Source organism: Rhamphochromis sp. 'chilingali', assembly GCF_963969265.1.
Source record: "Rhamphochromis sp. 'chilingali' genome assembly, chromosome: 19".
Taxonomy (NCBI): domain Eukaryota; kingdom Metazoa; phylum Chordata; class Actinopteri; order Cichliformes; family Cichlidae; genus Rhamphochromis; species Rhamphochromis sp. 'chilingali'.
Genome location: NC_137946.1, coordinates 5,244,102 through 5,258,842, shown reverse-complemented (window position 1 = coordinate 5,258,842; position 14,741 = coordinate 5,244,102). Strand labels below are relative to the sequence as shown.

General features: G+C 43.5%; 1 long non-coding RNA gene across 1 annotated transcript in view; it reads right to left on the bottom strand.

Moving 5' to 3' along the window:
* Positions 1-4,575: 4,575 nt before the first annotated feature.
* LOC308386879 overlaps positions 4,576-14,741 on the bottom strand; it is a 28,339-nt gene continuing 18,173 nt past the window's right edge. The window contains exons 2-3 of the long non-coding RNA XR_013969866.1: positions 5,099-5,305; positions 4,576-5,018 (exon numbers count right to left, since the gene is read on the bottom strand). This is a non-coding gene — a long non-coding RNA (uncharacterized lncRNA). The remainder of the gene's footprint in view (positions 5,019-5,098; positions 5,306-14,741) is intronic.

The window sequence follows — 14,741 nt, the reverse complement described above, 5'->3', positions numbered from 1 at the left end:
GTTGAGACAATGCATATTATTCTCCAATGCCTGTGAACTGTACCTAAAGGAGGTTTAAGATGAGTAAGGTTTATATCTTATAGGTTATGGTTACACATAATTCAGGATGAGATGTGATTTAGCCTAGAGAATCTGTTGAGTTTTATGAATTGCTCCTTTTGAGTAATGATAGATTTTCCTTACAGATTGTCAGTAAAATATTGAGGCAGTTTGGATAAAGTGATTGTAGGTCTGTGAAGCGCTTTCAGGACACTTTGAAAGAGTTGGATGGCTCTCCAAATACATGGCCATGCAGTTGGCTGTCAGTATTACTTTAACTTATACAGCCACATTGTTGTTTAAGGTTATAATGCTAACTTTAGATATTGCTGTGATGTTCCCTGGAGAGGCTTCATATGATTGTGCTGACAATTCTTCCTTAATCTGTCTGTATTCTTTGAGACAACTACCTCCAAAGATCACTGTCCTTTGAAAATACCCTTCTTGCTTTTACTTTTTCATAATAAGCCAAATGAAGTAAGACTTTTCAAATGTCTAGGTTTGGTTTCTTTCGCTTTGTCCCTTTTTTGATGTTTTTATTGCATTGCTACCTTTTTTCTACATTTTCTAACCACCCCCCCCTTTTTTTCAAGTATAGTATACCCACTGCTTATTAAGCTTCTAAGTGCTAATTGCCAGAGCTATTCAAGATCGAGGTCCACATAGTTAAAAACACATAAATACAAACTTCCATGGCTAGTAAAACTCTTTTCCTGCCTTGCCTCTTCACCCTTTTTTATGAGAAGTGACTGTTTTATATAATATTCTGGGAATATGCTTCTTATTTTAGCGCCGATTGTAATGTTTATAAGTAAAGGTTACTTATTACTTTTTACTAACATTTTTGATTAATGTTACACAATGTGTCTCTCAAGTCGTTGTTAAGTTTGTATTTGACAAAGATCATAATGTTTTCTTCCTGGCCATGTACTTTTAAAATTAAACCATCATCATGCTTTAACATATGTATACCAGAGGCCTTTACCAGAGGCCTGAGAGCTTGAGGGTCCTGCTCAGTATCTTTGCTGTTCCTAGGACTGCTGTCTTGGACAGAGATCTCCGATGTTGTTCATGGAATCTGCTGGAGCCACTCACCTAGCTTGGGGTCACTGCACCTAGTGCTCCAGTTACCACAGGGAGCACTGTTACCCTCACCCTCTTCTCAAGCTGTTCTCTGAGCCCTTGGTACTTCTCTAGCTTCTCGTATTCCTTCTTCCTGATGTTGCTGTCATTCAGGATTGCTGTGTCTATCACTGCATCAGTCTTCCTCTGCTTGTCCATCACTATTATATTCGGTTGGTTAGCCATCACCATTTTGTCCATAGGTATCCGGAAGTCCCACAGGATCACCCTAGGGGGCGTCTCCCATTTTGACCTCAGGACTTCCAGGCCAAATTCGGCCCAGATGTTTCTGTATACAATGCCATCCATTCCATGGATGCTCTGCCTGCTGGCGGCATGCACTCTGCTTTTATGTGATGGAAGGGGCGTCTTTACGCAGCCTGCAACCGGCGTCTCACCTGGTGTGATAGACCCCAGCCTCTATGGATCTTGTTCTTGTGCTGCCATGATTAGTGCTTCTCTGCTGTCTTTCAGGCCGGTTTTGTCCAGCCACTGGTAGGACCTCTGGATGTCAGCCACTTCCTCTGCCTGCCGGTGGTACATACTGTGCAAATCAAATTCAAATTTTATTTGTCACACACACAGTATGACATGTGGTGAAATGCTTATATGACACTAAGAATTGACAGTAAGATTTACAGATTTATAGATTACTACAAAATTTACAGATTTTAACTTAGAAATTTACAATAAAAATGTGCAAATAACAGTTTACAAAATAATTTATGAATAAGAAGAAATTATAAATTATAAGAAGTATGCAAAAACCAGAATGCGTATGGTGACGTCACACCTGGTTTAGTATTCAAATAGCCTAGGGGAAGAAACTCCTCATCATTCTCTCTGTTTTGGCTTTAGGGAGACCTCAGCAGTGGGGAGGGGGAGTCCATTGTTGGGAACGGAGAGGTCCATCATAATCTTCCTGGCTTTAGTCTTGCACGGCTTGGTGTAGATGGACAGTAGATGAGGAAGCTCTGACTGAATGATGCATTTGGCCAAGCACACTACGCTTTGCACATCTTGTCTGTCCTGCTTGGTGCTGTTCCCAAGGGGCCTATCCTCTCATGATGGTTTCTCCTCTTTGCTGCACCTCAACAGACAGTTTTTGATTTTGTATCTTTTGAGACTGTTCCTGTCATTGCTCCTGAGCTTCTCTTTCCTCTTCCCGCTCCTGCTCCCAGAGCAGCTCGGACCCAGGTCTCCCCTGCATCCATTTCAGTTCCTCAGGTGGGAGTGGCAGAGGAACCGCCTCAGTCACCTGCTCAGTCACCTACAACTCCCACATCTCCAGACGTTGGTGTGGTAGCCGCTAACGTCTGTCTCCACTAAGGGCTTTGGTGAGCCCCTCTAGCACCTCCTTGTGTCCACTGATGGCTCTGATGAGCTGGTTCAGCCACCATCTGCTCCATCTGCGACTTCTACGCCGTCACCTGCAGCGCCGTCACCTGCAGCGCCGTCACCTGCAGCGCCGTCACCTGCAGCGCCACCACCTGTGGCTTCCATGCCATTGCGTGCAGCGCAACCACCTGCTCAACCATCTGCAACAACCACCCCGCTGTCTGGTCTTGCGCCATCTGGTCCTGCCTCGCCTGGTCCTGCCCTATCTGGTCCTTACTCATCTGGTCCTACCTTGTCTATTTCTGTGCACCAGCCACGTGCCAAGCCGTCCATGAGCCTCGGGTCACATCCACGCCTGCTGTACTGCCACCGCCTTCCAAGCAGTGGGTCTCTGGACCAGGTCCGTTTTCCATTACGGTGCTGTTGATCTCCGGGTCGGCCCCCAGAACTGCTTTTGGACTTTGATTGACCCAGCTCCTCTGTTTTGTTTTGGACCCCTGCTGCTGGGATTTTTTGTTTTGAACTCTGTTTTTGTTCATTTCTGGACATGAAACAGGGCCATATGCAAAATGCAACAATACTTCTGTCAGTTGTTTCAGAGTTTTGGGCTTTAGTATGTTGATTAGAACAAGTGGCACTTTTCTTCTCCTTAATTTGGCAAGCATAAACTTTCAGCCAATGTGCTCATTCCTTCACACACAGCAGAATGCCTTGGTGGAAGGTGTTAAACTAATTGCTGAGAAATTGTGGGCTTCAGGACCTGAAAATTTGATTAGTAGGTGCTGTAACTGTCTATGTGCTGTGCCGATGGAGGTGTGTTTTTGCTTGAAAATGGCAAAAGTATTTACTTCAGAATATTACTTGAGACAAAAGATTTACTATGCTACCAGTATGGTATTATACTGTTATTCCACTTGTTCTTTTTTATAAACAATTTATTGCTTCAAACTGTACAAGGTACTGTAAAAGGCTATATTTCCCAAATAAAACTGGTAAAGGCTAATGATTTAAAATGACTGATTTTAAAATCCTCAAAATTAATTGAGCTTTCAAGATTAACCCATAATGAAAGCCACTGTAACATTAATTCATTCAGTAATTAACAAATTTCAGTCATTTGATTATTTTTAACAAAAAATAAATAAATAGATAGACAAACATATGCACTTATACCTGCAGGCATGACCAATTAACCTAACCCCACTAACTGTATGTTTTAGGGAGTACCAGGAGAGAACCAATGCAAGAACATGCAAGCTCCACACAGAAAGGCCCTGGTGAAGAGATGCAATTGAACTCTGGACCTTCTTGCTGTGAGATAACAGCAACAATCACTGCACCACCGTGCTGCTGGTCGTTTGTCTTTAAGTGTTAACCCTGCGACACACTGGAAAGATTTACACAGTATAGGTTAAGGACAAAAACCAGACAATGAACACAAATTTGAATTTACTATGAAAGCTAACAGCAAAGACAGAACCTGAAGAACAACATCCTCAAATTTTATTTAACCAAAAAACCAACAATGATTCAGTACTACAATGCCAACAAACACCATACAACAGATGCTCTGCACTGGTTATTTACAAAATAGTCAGATTAACAAAATGATCGGACCATGACTGGTTTTATATTCAAAAGTAAAAGAATGGCAGCAACCAGGCTATTGGTGCCATTTTTTGAGCTGTTGTAGCAGCTCTCTATGTTTGTCACATTTTTTTTACTATTTTAGTGCTTCTTTTGTCATATTTTCTCGATAGTTTTAAAAAAAAAAAAATCTTAATCTTTTGCTTTAATTGTCTGGATATTTTCACAATTATTTCTGATACTCACACAATGTCTGTGTAAGTATCTGACATTTACTTTTGCATGGTTGTTAGTGTAGTGCAGCCACATTGTTATCAGGACCTGAATAAACTCAAACAACATAAGATCCATTATTTGTACTATTAAAAATTTACTTTTAAAAAAAGGCTTGATTTGATTTGAGGGACCAGACAAAGAGCGATTCACAAGAGCCTTATGAAGAAAACATCGAGGGAACAGTTTACCCTCCCCAGGCTTGGGGAGGGTGCCCGAGGGCAAGCGTCTGGTGGCCGGGCACAGCCTGAAAAGGGGACATGGGCCCATCCTCCCATGGGCAGCGCCATAGGGGTCGGTGCATTGTGTGCCGGGCGGCGGCCAGGAGCGGAGGCCCTGGTGGACTGATCCCCAGCTGCCAAGACTGGCAATCGGGACATGGAATGTGTCACCTCTCTGGTGGGGAAGGAGCCTGAGATAGTGCGTGACTGTCACGGGGCCAAGTGGCCTGTACTGAACAGGACTCAGGTGCAGAAACCCAGAGCAGAGACAGAAGATGATGTAACAATTTATTAGGCTTAAGTGCAAAAAAAGAAAACGTAGCAAAGACAAAAAAACAATAAGACGTGGAGTTTGACGAGGCGTGGCCTGGGGAACGTGGCTAGGGCGAGGGAATGAGGCCTGAGATGCAGAGTGGAGCTGAGCAGGGAACAGTCACACTGAAGAGAGAAGATAGAGGAGTTAGGGAGGTAGTGGAGGCAGCTCTGAAGTGGCCAGTTGTAAGAGTAGCAATTCTTACTTGCAGCAGGGGACATGGAGTGTTGAGAGGGGGGTGATGAGAATCCAGGGGAGGCTGAGTGGCGTGGAAAGGCTGACCTGAGATCCGGGGCTTCAGATGGAGTGTGATGGCAGGAGGGCAGGCAGGTGAGGCACAGAGAGATTTTCAAAATGATTGCTTGGTATCCTGAGTCCGGAGGTGGAGCGTGAGCCAAGGTGAATACAGCAACTGCAGCACAAGAGAGTCTTGTTAACAAGATGGATCACAGCAAGAACTTGAAGTATAAGGCCTGTTACCAATATGTGTTGATGACGAACTGGCAGTGAATGAACATCAACGTGTGGTTTAAATCCCTCTGGCTTGATTGCCTGCAATAGGCTCCAGGTGTGCAGGAGCTGGAGTTGGCCCTGCCCAGGGACGGATCCCAGGTCAGTTCAGGAGCCTTATGGAAATTCCAGCCACCCACCGCAGACCATGACAGTGACGTTGAGAGGTACCGGCTAGATATAGTCAGGCTCACCTCTCCGCATGGCTTGGGCTCTGGAACCAGTCTCCTGGAGAGGGGCTGGACTCTGTGTCCGTCTGGAGTTGTCCCTGGTGAGAGGGGTGGGTATTCTAATATCCCCTCGGCTTGCTGCCGGTACGTTGGGGTTTTTCCTGGTGGATGAGAGGGTTTGTTCCCTGCGCCTTAGGGTCGGGGAACGGGTCCTGACTGTCATCTGCGCTTATGCGCCAAGTGGCAGTTCAGAGTACCCAGCCTTCTTAGAGTCCCTGGGTGGGGTGCTGGAAGGTGCTCCACCTGGAGACTCTGTTGTCCTACTGGGAGACTTCAATGCTCACGTGGGTAACGACAGCGAGACCTGGAGGGGCGTGATTGGGAGGAACGGCCTCCCTGATCTGAACCCGAGCGGTGTTTTGTTATTGGACTTCTGTGCAAATCACAGTTTGGCCATAGCAAACACCTTGTTCGAACATAAGCGTGTCCATAAGTGCACGTGGCACCAGGACGCTCTAGGCCGCAGGTCGATGATCGATTTTGTAATCGTATCACCAGACCGGCGACCATATGTTCTGGACACTTGGCAGGGGCGGATCTAGAGAAATTTTCTTAGGGTGGCAAAGAAATCAAATGGGGTGGCAAAATCAAAGCCTTTTTTTTTTCAAACACATATGCAGGTAATGATTCAAATGCAGTAAGTATACACATTTTTAATATAAATATAGTCTATAACTTAATTATTGTCTGTAGCCCACATAATTAAACACTTTAGTTACATAAAACATGTGATTTTTGATTTTATGTACTGTATAGCCTGTATAATAAATAAATATGTAGCCCAATAAGTATAAAATCCAGAATATTACACAACAACGGGTGGTTCATTTACAAACACAGGTCTAACTTAAGTTTCACACTGTTTTTTGTTAGAAAACAGTCACATTGTTACAGCTTAAATTACACAAAATGTCAGGAATCTGCACTGTCATGAACAAAAATTTAATCCTAATTTTTCATGATTTGTTGGATGAACCCAATGAGGTCTGAAATACAATCGGCCATTTTTGACTCCTTTTGAGTTTACGTTTGTATTTCACCCTCAGATTGTTTCATTTTATTTTTTTCCCCTTGCCTTGTTTGGTATCTTTTCAGCTCAACTGAATTTAGTTTGTTTTTTTCACTGACATACTGCATTAGTATTACTGATCTGAAACTTAAAATCCTAGTAGTATTTTTTACTGTAAAAAAACCCACAGACATGTTGAGTAAATTTTTATAACTTGAACTGCAAATATAAATTGTACATTTTGTAAACTACAACTATTTATCTAAAAATGCAGCCAATACACACGACAATACACGTTTTTTTCATTTTGTATAAGAATTTAAAAATATTACTAAAACTAAAATGAGAGAAAAATCAGGTGTCGCATTAACATGCCCCACAAATGATGTGTGCCAGTAAAAAAAAGCTTTTCCACCAAAAGACAGAGGAGAACAGCACAGGGATAAACCTGCAGGCCTGACAACAGGAGGTGTATCACTCCGCTGGTTTTATACTCAGTGTTTACGTTGCAAATGTGCCTTAGTGACATTCATTAGTGCCCTCACTGACACACAAAACAAAACAACGACTACACCACACACTAAGTATACACTCCACACTAAACGTCACAAATCTCCCACATCTAAAAACTCTCTCTCTCTCTCTCTCTCTCTCACTCGCTCGCTCTGTCTTGCTGCCGTTACCGTCACTCCCAAAACTCTCCCCTCTTCCTAAACAACCAAATCCTACGTGTTGACATTTTTTTTTAATTGGTCGACATGGTACAGTTTTCCATCGATAGGAAAGCGGTGACTTTTTTTCTTTTACTGTTTTTGCGCTGTCCTTAGAAAACACTTAAAACACACACACACACACAAAACATGACGACAGTATTTAGAAAAAAGCGTGGCTTATATATATTATCATAACTCTGGATCTACTGGCCTGTAATTAAAATTTAAAAACTTTGAAGTCCGAACTTTCAGTGTGGGCTGAAATAGCGACTGAGCGTGGCTGCAGCTTGTTGCTATGTCAGCTTACATCAGTCATGTGATTTGGAGGTGCAGCGTGTCCGTGGACCACAGAGGGTTAATAACACTCACATTCCTTCCATTTCCAGAGTGTAACATCCAAACACCTGTGTAAAATCTGAAATTCCCATGGTGTTGTTCAAAATGTGCTCTGGCACAATCATAAGCATCGCTTGCTACTGAAAACAAGAAAAAAGCTGGTCTGCACCATGGGCTGAGCCATTTGTTAATGGTGAGGGGTGAACACTATGCAATATTTTCAGTTTTAGCATTTATATTCACTGTTGACTGTAACTACGCTCAAAGTGTTAATGCCATCTTATTTTAATAAACAACACTGTCATATGGGCGACCGTGGCTCGGCTGCGAACCATGGCTCAGGGGGTTGGGAAGCGCATCTGTAACCGGAAGGTCACTGGTTCGATCCCCGGGCTTTCTGTCCTGGTCATTGTGTCCTTGGGCAAGACACTTTACCCTATCGCCTACTGGTGTTGGCCAGAGGGGCCGATGGCGCGATATGGCAGCCTCGCCTCTGTCAGTCTGCCCCAGGGCAGCTGTGGCTACAACTGTAGGTTGCCTCCACCAGTGTGTGAGTGCGAGAGTGAATGAATAGTGGCATTGTAAAGCGCTTTGGGTACCTTGAAAAGCGCTTTACAATGGATATAAATCCAATCCATTATATGCAAAACTAGGGTGGCACTTGGGGTAGCAAGGGATCATTTTAGGGTGGCACTTGCCACCCCCTGCCACCCTTCTAGATCAGCCCCTGACACTTGGGTAAAGAGAGGGGCTGAGCTGTCAACTGATCACCACCTGGTGGTGAGTTGGATCAGGTGGCGGGGGAGGACGCTGGACAGACCCGGTGCACCTAAACACCTAGTGAGGGTGTGCTGGGAACATCTAGCAGAGGCCTCAGTCCGCGAGATCTTCAACGCACACCTCCGGCAGAGCTTCAACAGCATTCTGAGGGAGACTGGGGACATTGAGTCCGAATGGACCATGTTCAGCGTCTCCATTGCCGAAGCTGCTGCATTGAGCTGCGGCCGCAAGGTGGTTGGTACCTGCCGTGGTGGTAATCCCCGAACCAAATGGTGGACACCAGAGGTGAAGGAAGCCACCAGGCTGAAGAAGGAGTCCTATCAGGCTTGGTTAGCCTGTGGGACTCCAGAGGCAGCCAACAGGTATCGACAGGCCAAGCGGAATGCGGCTTGGGCAGTGGCTGAAGCAAAAATTTGGGTGTGGGAGGAGTTCAGAGAAGCCATGGAAAAAGACTTTCGGACTGCCGCAAAGAGATTCTGGCAAACCGTCAGGCGTCTCAGGAGGGGAAAGCGGTGCTATACCTGCACTGTGTATAGTGCTGGCGGAGCGCTGCTGACTTAGACTGAGAAAATTGTCAGGCGGTGGAAGGAATACTTCGAGGACCCCCTTAATCCCACTGACACGTCATCCGAGGAGGAAGCAGAGTCTGGGGATGACCCGCCAGTTTCCGGGAGCGAGGTCACTGAGGCATTTAAACAACTCCTTGGTGGCAGAGCCCCTGGTGTCCGCCCCGAGTTCCTGAAGGCTCTGTCCTGGCTGATATGCCTCTACAATGTTGCGTGGAGGTCAGGGGCAGTACCCCTGGACTAGCAGACCGGGGTGGTGGTCCCCATCTTTAAGGGGGACCGGAGGGTGTGTTCCAACTACAGGGGGATCACACTCCAATTTCGAAAACACAACTTTCTTTTTTTAAAAGTTTTTTTTATAAAGCTCTGACTTGTATTATGAGTCTGTGGTCTGGGAGAGAGTCCTGTAACTCTCTGTCTCCAAAATACAGTATATAATGACCAATGCTGGGCAATTAATTATATAGTTACTTCTTCAAAAAAGTAACTCAGTTTGGCAAACAAAGTTTTTTGCAGCTATTTTTTTTTAATGCAGCCAAGGCATTTTTAAATAAACATTTCAAACTATTTACAGAACAATCAGCTGTTCTGCATCAAATCTGATGCCACACAAATTATTTGTGTCACTCCAAAAAATTATTTCTGTCCACTATGAGATAAAGGAGAACAACAGCCTGATACCTGCAGGCCTGACAACAGGAGATGTATCACTCCTGTAACAACTGTAACAGTCGCCTAATTGTTCTGACACACACAACAAAACTATTGACTACACTACACACTAACGACACAAGATTTGCGCTTAACGTCGCAAATCTCTCACATCTCAAAGCACCGCCGTCACTCCTAAAACTTCCCCCGTTTCTTAACAACTAGATGCCACGTTGTCATATCATTTTTTGATTGGTCGACATGGTACTTTTTTGGACGAATAGGAAAGGGAGAGGGGGGTGGGGTTTATTTTTGCTCACAGCCTTTTTTCTTATAAAACGCCGATTTAACCATTTCTTCCCGCAGTAAATTTAAACAACGACAGTATTCAGGAAGAAAACCAAACATTGCATATTTTTTTTATCATAACTCTGGTTTTACGTGGCCTATCAACACAATTTAAAAACTGGTATAAAGTCCCCAATTTTTCCGTCAATTGTTCCGTCTGTCCTGCTCACATCTCCAATGGTTGTACACGTTGTCATTAATGTGGTTTCACTCCACATCAGCCACGCCGGTTTGCCAGCTAAAACACCGGTGTCGGCACATAAGGACGCTGTTATAGCCTGTCAACGACGTTGATTGGCTGCGCATATACGGATTATTGGGTGGACTATGGGATAAAGTGGCATCGTTCATATATGGAAGCAGCCAGTCACTTACTGACTAACACTGCAAAACAGAATTGTTTAACCCTTTACAGCCGATCGGAGCGGGCACGCTCTGTTTTGCGTAACTATTTTTAAATCCCGGTAGCACTGCAACCACGTTAGCTAGCGCAAAAATTTTTTTTGCATATGAAACCGGAGGAGTTGTACTTACATCTTATGCCATCAGCTTGTCCTAGGTCACGGTTTCCTTCCACATAAAGCTTTGCAAAAACTGCATAAAAAGCGCTTGCAGGAACAAAAACATAATATTCCAGAAACACGCTTTACCGATCCAATCAGCTGGTCATAACACTTCCTACATTGGAATAGACGTCAGCGCGAACTTTTGCATTTCCGCCATTACCTGCCCGAAACCGGAAGTGACGTCATTTTCGCGGAAATGTAGTCTTTTTTACTATCAGGGCCTCAGGGCCTATAGTCGTCTTTTTAAAAGTTATCTTTGACTTTATGACTTTCTGTGTCGTTTCTGGGATGCTTAGGACTCATATTGCACTGCTGGAAATAGTTTATTTTGATGCATATGCTGCTTTTTTGCAAATTTGCAGTATAATATTTATTTTCGTTTTTCCTGCAGTGTATAAAAATTGGTGTATTTCAAAAATAAAACTATGAAGACACTCAAAATAAATTTCCTGTGGTGGGAAACTATTTTGTGCAACTTTTTTGTATTTACAGTTTTGAGGGATAAGCCTCTTAAATTTCTCTAACTACAAATATATGTTAAAAAAGCAAAAACGATTTTCAATTTTTTTGTAGTTTATTGCACTTTTTTGCAATTTATGTAATTACTATGCACTTAATGAATACATATTATTAAAATCTGGGCTATAATGGTTGTATTGATGTATAGCAACTTGAAATGCTCCCAAAAATGGCTCCACAGTATGTAAAAATATGATATAAGCTCTGGCGAACTTGGTTCTATGGTAGGTCTTAAAGGGTTAAGTATTAATTTTAATTTCAATTCAGGTTAGATTTTTTTTGTGCGCAAGGCAGAATTTCTGTGTGCAGAGACTGTGCCCGCAGTGCGCAATTGCGCAGCTTAGAGGGAACATTGGTCTGGCCCATTGCTACGGGCCATTCGATCCCTTTATAACCGTTGCAAGAGCTTGGTTCGCATTACTGGTAATAAGTCGGACTCGTTCCCGGTGGGTGAATGGCTCCGCCAGGGCTGCCCTTTGTCACCGATTCTGTTCCTAATTTTTATGGACAGGATTTCTAGGCGCAGCCAAGTGGCGGAGGGCTTTCACTTCGGTGGCCTCAGAATCTTATCTCTGCTTTTCGTGGATGATGTGGTTCTGTTGGCTTCATCGAGTGAAGGCCTCCAGCTCGCACTGGAACGGTTCGCAGCCGAGTGTGAAGCAGTGGGAATGAGGATCAGCACCTCCAAATCTGAGGGCATGGTTCTCAGCCAGAAAAGGGTGGAGTGCTTGTTCGCGAGTGATGGGAGAAGGGAGCCGGAGATCGACAGATGGATTGGTGCTACGGCTGCAGTGATGCGGACGCTGCACCAGTCCGTCGTGGTGAAGAGGGACCTGAGTGTAAAAGCGAAGCTCTCAATTTACCGGTCGATCTACGTCCCTACCCTCACCTATGGCCACGAGCTGTGGGTAGTGACCGAAAGAACGAGATCGTGAATACAAGCGGCGGAAATGAGCTTCCTCCGAAGGGTGGTTGGCTTCTCCCTTATAGATAAGGTGAGAAGTTTGGCCATCCGGGAGGGGCTCAGAGTAGAGCCTCTGCTCCTCCACATCGAAAGGAGCCAGCTGGGGTGGTTCGGGCATCTGACAAAGATGCCTCCTGGGCACCTCCTGGGTGGCATGTACCACGGGGAGGAGGCCCCGGGGCAGACCCAGGACACGCTGGAGAGATTACATCTCTCGGCTGGCCTGGGTACACCTTGGTGTTCCCCCGGATAAGCTGGAGGAGGTGGCTGGGGAGAGGGAGGTCTGGGCATCTCTGCTTAGGCTGCTGCCCCCGCGACCCAGCCCGGGATAAAGCGGAAGAAGATGGATGGATGGATAAAAAGGTTTGATTTACACCCTGACATATCCACAATATGCCATACTTTTAAGTTCTTTTTGATCTGCACAACACGCAAGGGAATAGAGGGGAAAAGCCTACTTTAATTTAATGAAGTTTGATGTAAGTGCAATGATTTGTATCTTTTGTGTATATATATATATATATATATATATATATACACACAACAGAAAAAGTTGTTTTGGCTTACATGTTTACATGCTTTGGAAAGTTTTCATTCCACTCTTAATAAGCAATTGATCATAAAAGTATATCTACAAGTTTTCCTTTTAGTTATAGATACACTGATTCATACCAACAGCACACATCGTGATTTTTACACAACCTTCTTTGGGACATAATAAAAGGTAAACACCTCTGACGTGAAATGAACCTGAGGTCTGAGTATAGGGTGCGGAATTACTAGCAGTAATGCAGTTGCTGTATAACCAATTCCTCCCTTGGCAAATGGACTGGAGCTTGCTCAGATAAGCAGCAGTCATTTGAAATCCCACTATCTACTGACAGTTTATAAGGCTCAGCGAAAATAGGGAGTGATGCTGCCTTTCTTAGTGAGGGCAGATTTTCTGCCTCTTATCAATGACTGGACAAATTGACAGGTTGCCCATGTAAAAAAGCTAGGGGTCAGAGTCAATCAAGCTCAGTCTTTTGCAACAGACCATTCAAGCATGTTGCCATTTGATTTAGCATACCTAGATAAACAGCCATTCCACTGCAGGAAGATGGGTTTAAGAATTTTAATCTTTCAAATCCTGAACATCATGTCTCTAAAGCTGAGCTTTTGTCTTGTTCGGTCTGGCATTTTCAACTAGCACTGTCCAGATAAATAAAGCTATGATAAAATAACTCTAAATTCACTGCATCACTACGCTTTCTAACTAGGGGCACACTTCTGGAAATAATATTAAAAATGGGGAAAAATGGCTATTATATGTTTTCATGTTCTTAAAATTGAAAATTTTACATTGTCAGATAAATAATAATAATAATAATGGATTGCATTTATATAGCCCTTTTCGAGAACCTCAAAGTGCTGTACAATTCCACTATTCATTCACTCTCACATTCACACACTGGTGGAGGCGACCTACAGTTGTAGCCACAGCTGCCCTGGGGCAGACTGACAGAAGCGAGGCTGCCATATCGCCCTACAATAATACAGAGAAACCCCAACAATCAGATGACCACTTTATGAGCAAGCGCTTTGGTGACACTGGGAAGGAAAAACTCCATTTTAACATGAAGAAACCTATGGCAGAACTAGGCAAAAGTAGAGTTAATTTTACTCTAAGTAGAGTCGCATTCTTTTAATGTAACTCTGAGGTGTAAAATGATAGTATTTAAAACCGAGTGTTAAAAATGAGTGTTTCTGTGTCAAATCTGGAGGTGTTACAATGGAAACATTAACTCTTGACCTCTTAAATCCAAACTCCTAGAGGGGCTATGACACCAATAGAGTAAATTCACAGACTCCGCCGCCAGCATCATAGGATCCAATCGAAGTCAAGTCAAGTCAAGTCAAGTTTATTTATAAAGCACATTTAAAAACAACCAAGGCTGACCAAAGTGCTGTACTGAAGCTGAAGTGAAGCCGTTTCAGAACATTTTGCTCTACATATTTGAGTTGTTTGCCATGCTTGGTAAGTCATTTTTTCAAAGATTGTTTCAATTATTATTATGAGCTTTTACTTCTGTGGCTCTTTGGAGTTGAGACAAAGCTGTGTGAAAGGCATTAGCCATGTTGCTCGGTGATAGCACAATATTCTGTTCTAGCTAGCTGAAAGGTATTGTTTGCGGGCAAATACCACAGCCTTGAAAAAAAGGTTGCATGTGAATTTTCAGTCAAATTTTTGGTCAACTTAAATACACCTAAAGCAATGTCTAGAATGTGAAATGTTGGTATAATGGTGCTACTTGAAGCCTGAAAACGATCTCCCATAAAAAAAACTAGCAAACAGCAGTAGCAGATGTCCTGACTGGGTTCTACGTTAGCATTTAGATCCCTCCAGAGTTTTGTGCACACAGTTTAGGTAAAAATAAAAAAGGCTGAGGTTTTAAATTTAGTTCAGTATTGTTGTCTATGTCCTTGTCTTTTAGGAAAATACTTTACACAAGTAATGGCTCAAAAAGGATTTTATTTTTTTTTTTACTATGCTGCAATTGATTACCGGATTATTTGTGCAATTAATTAGTGTCAACTAATTTTTAATAAATCTCGACACAGAATATACTGTGAATATATGAAGGTGGAATATGGGGGACAGCAGAAGTGCGTTGAA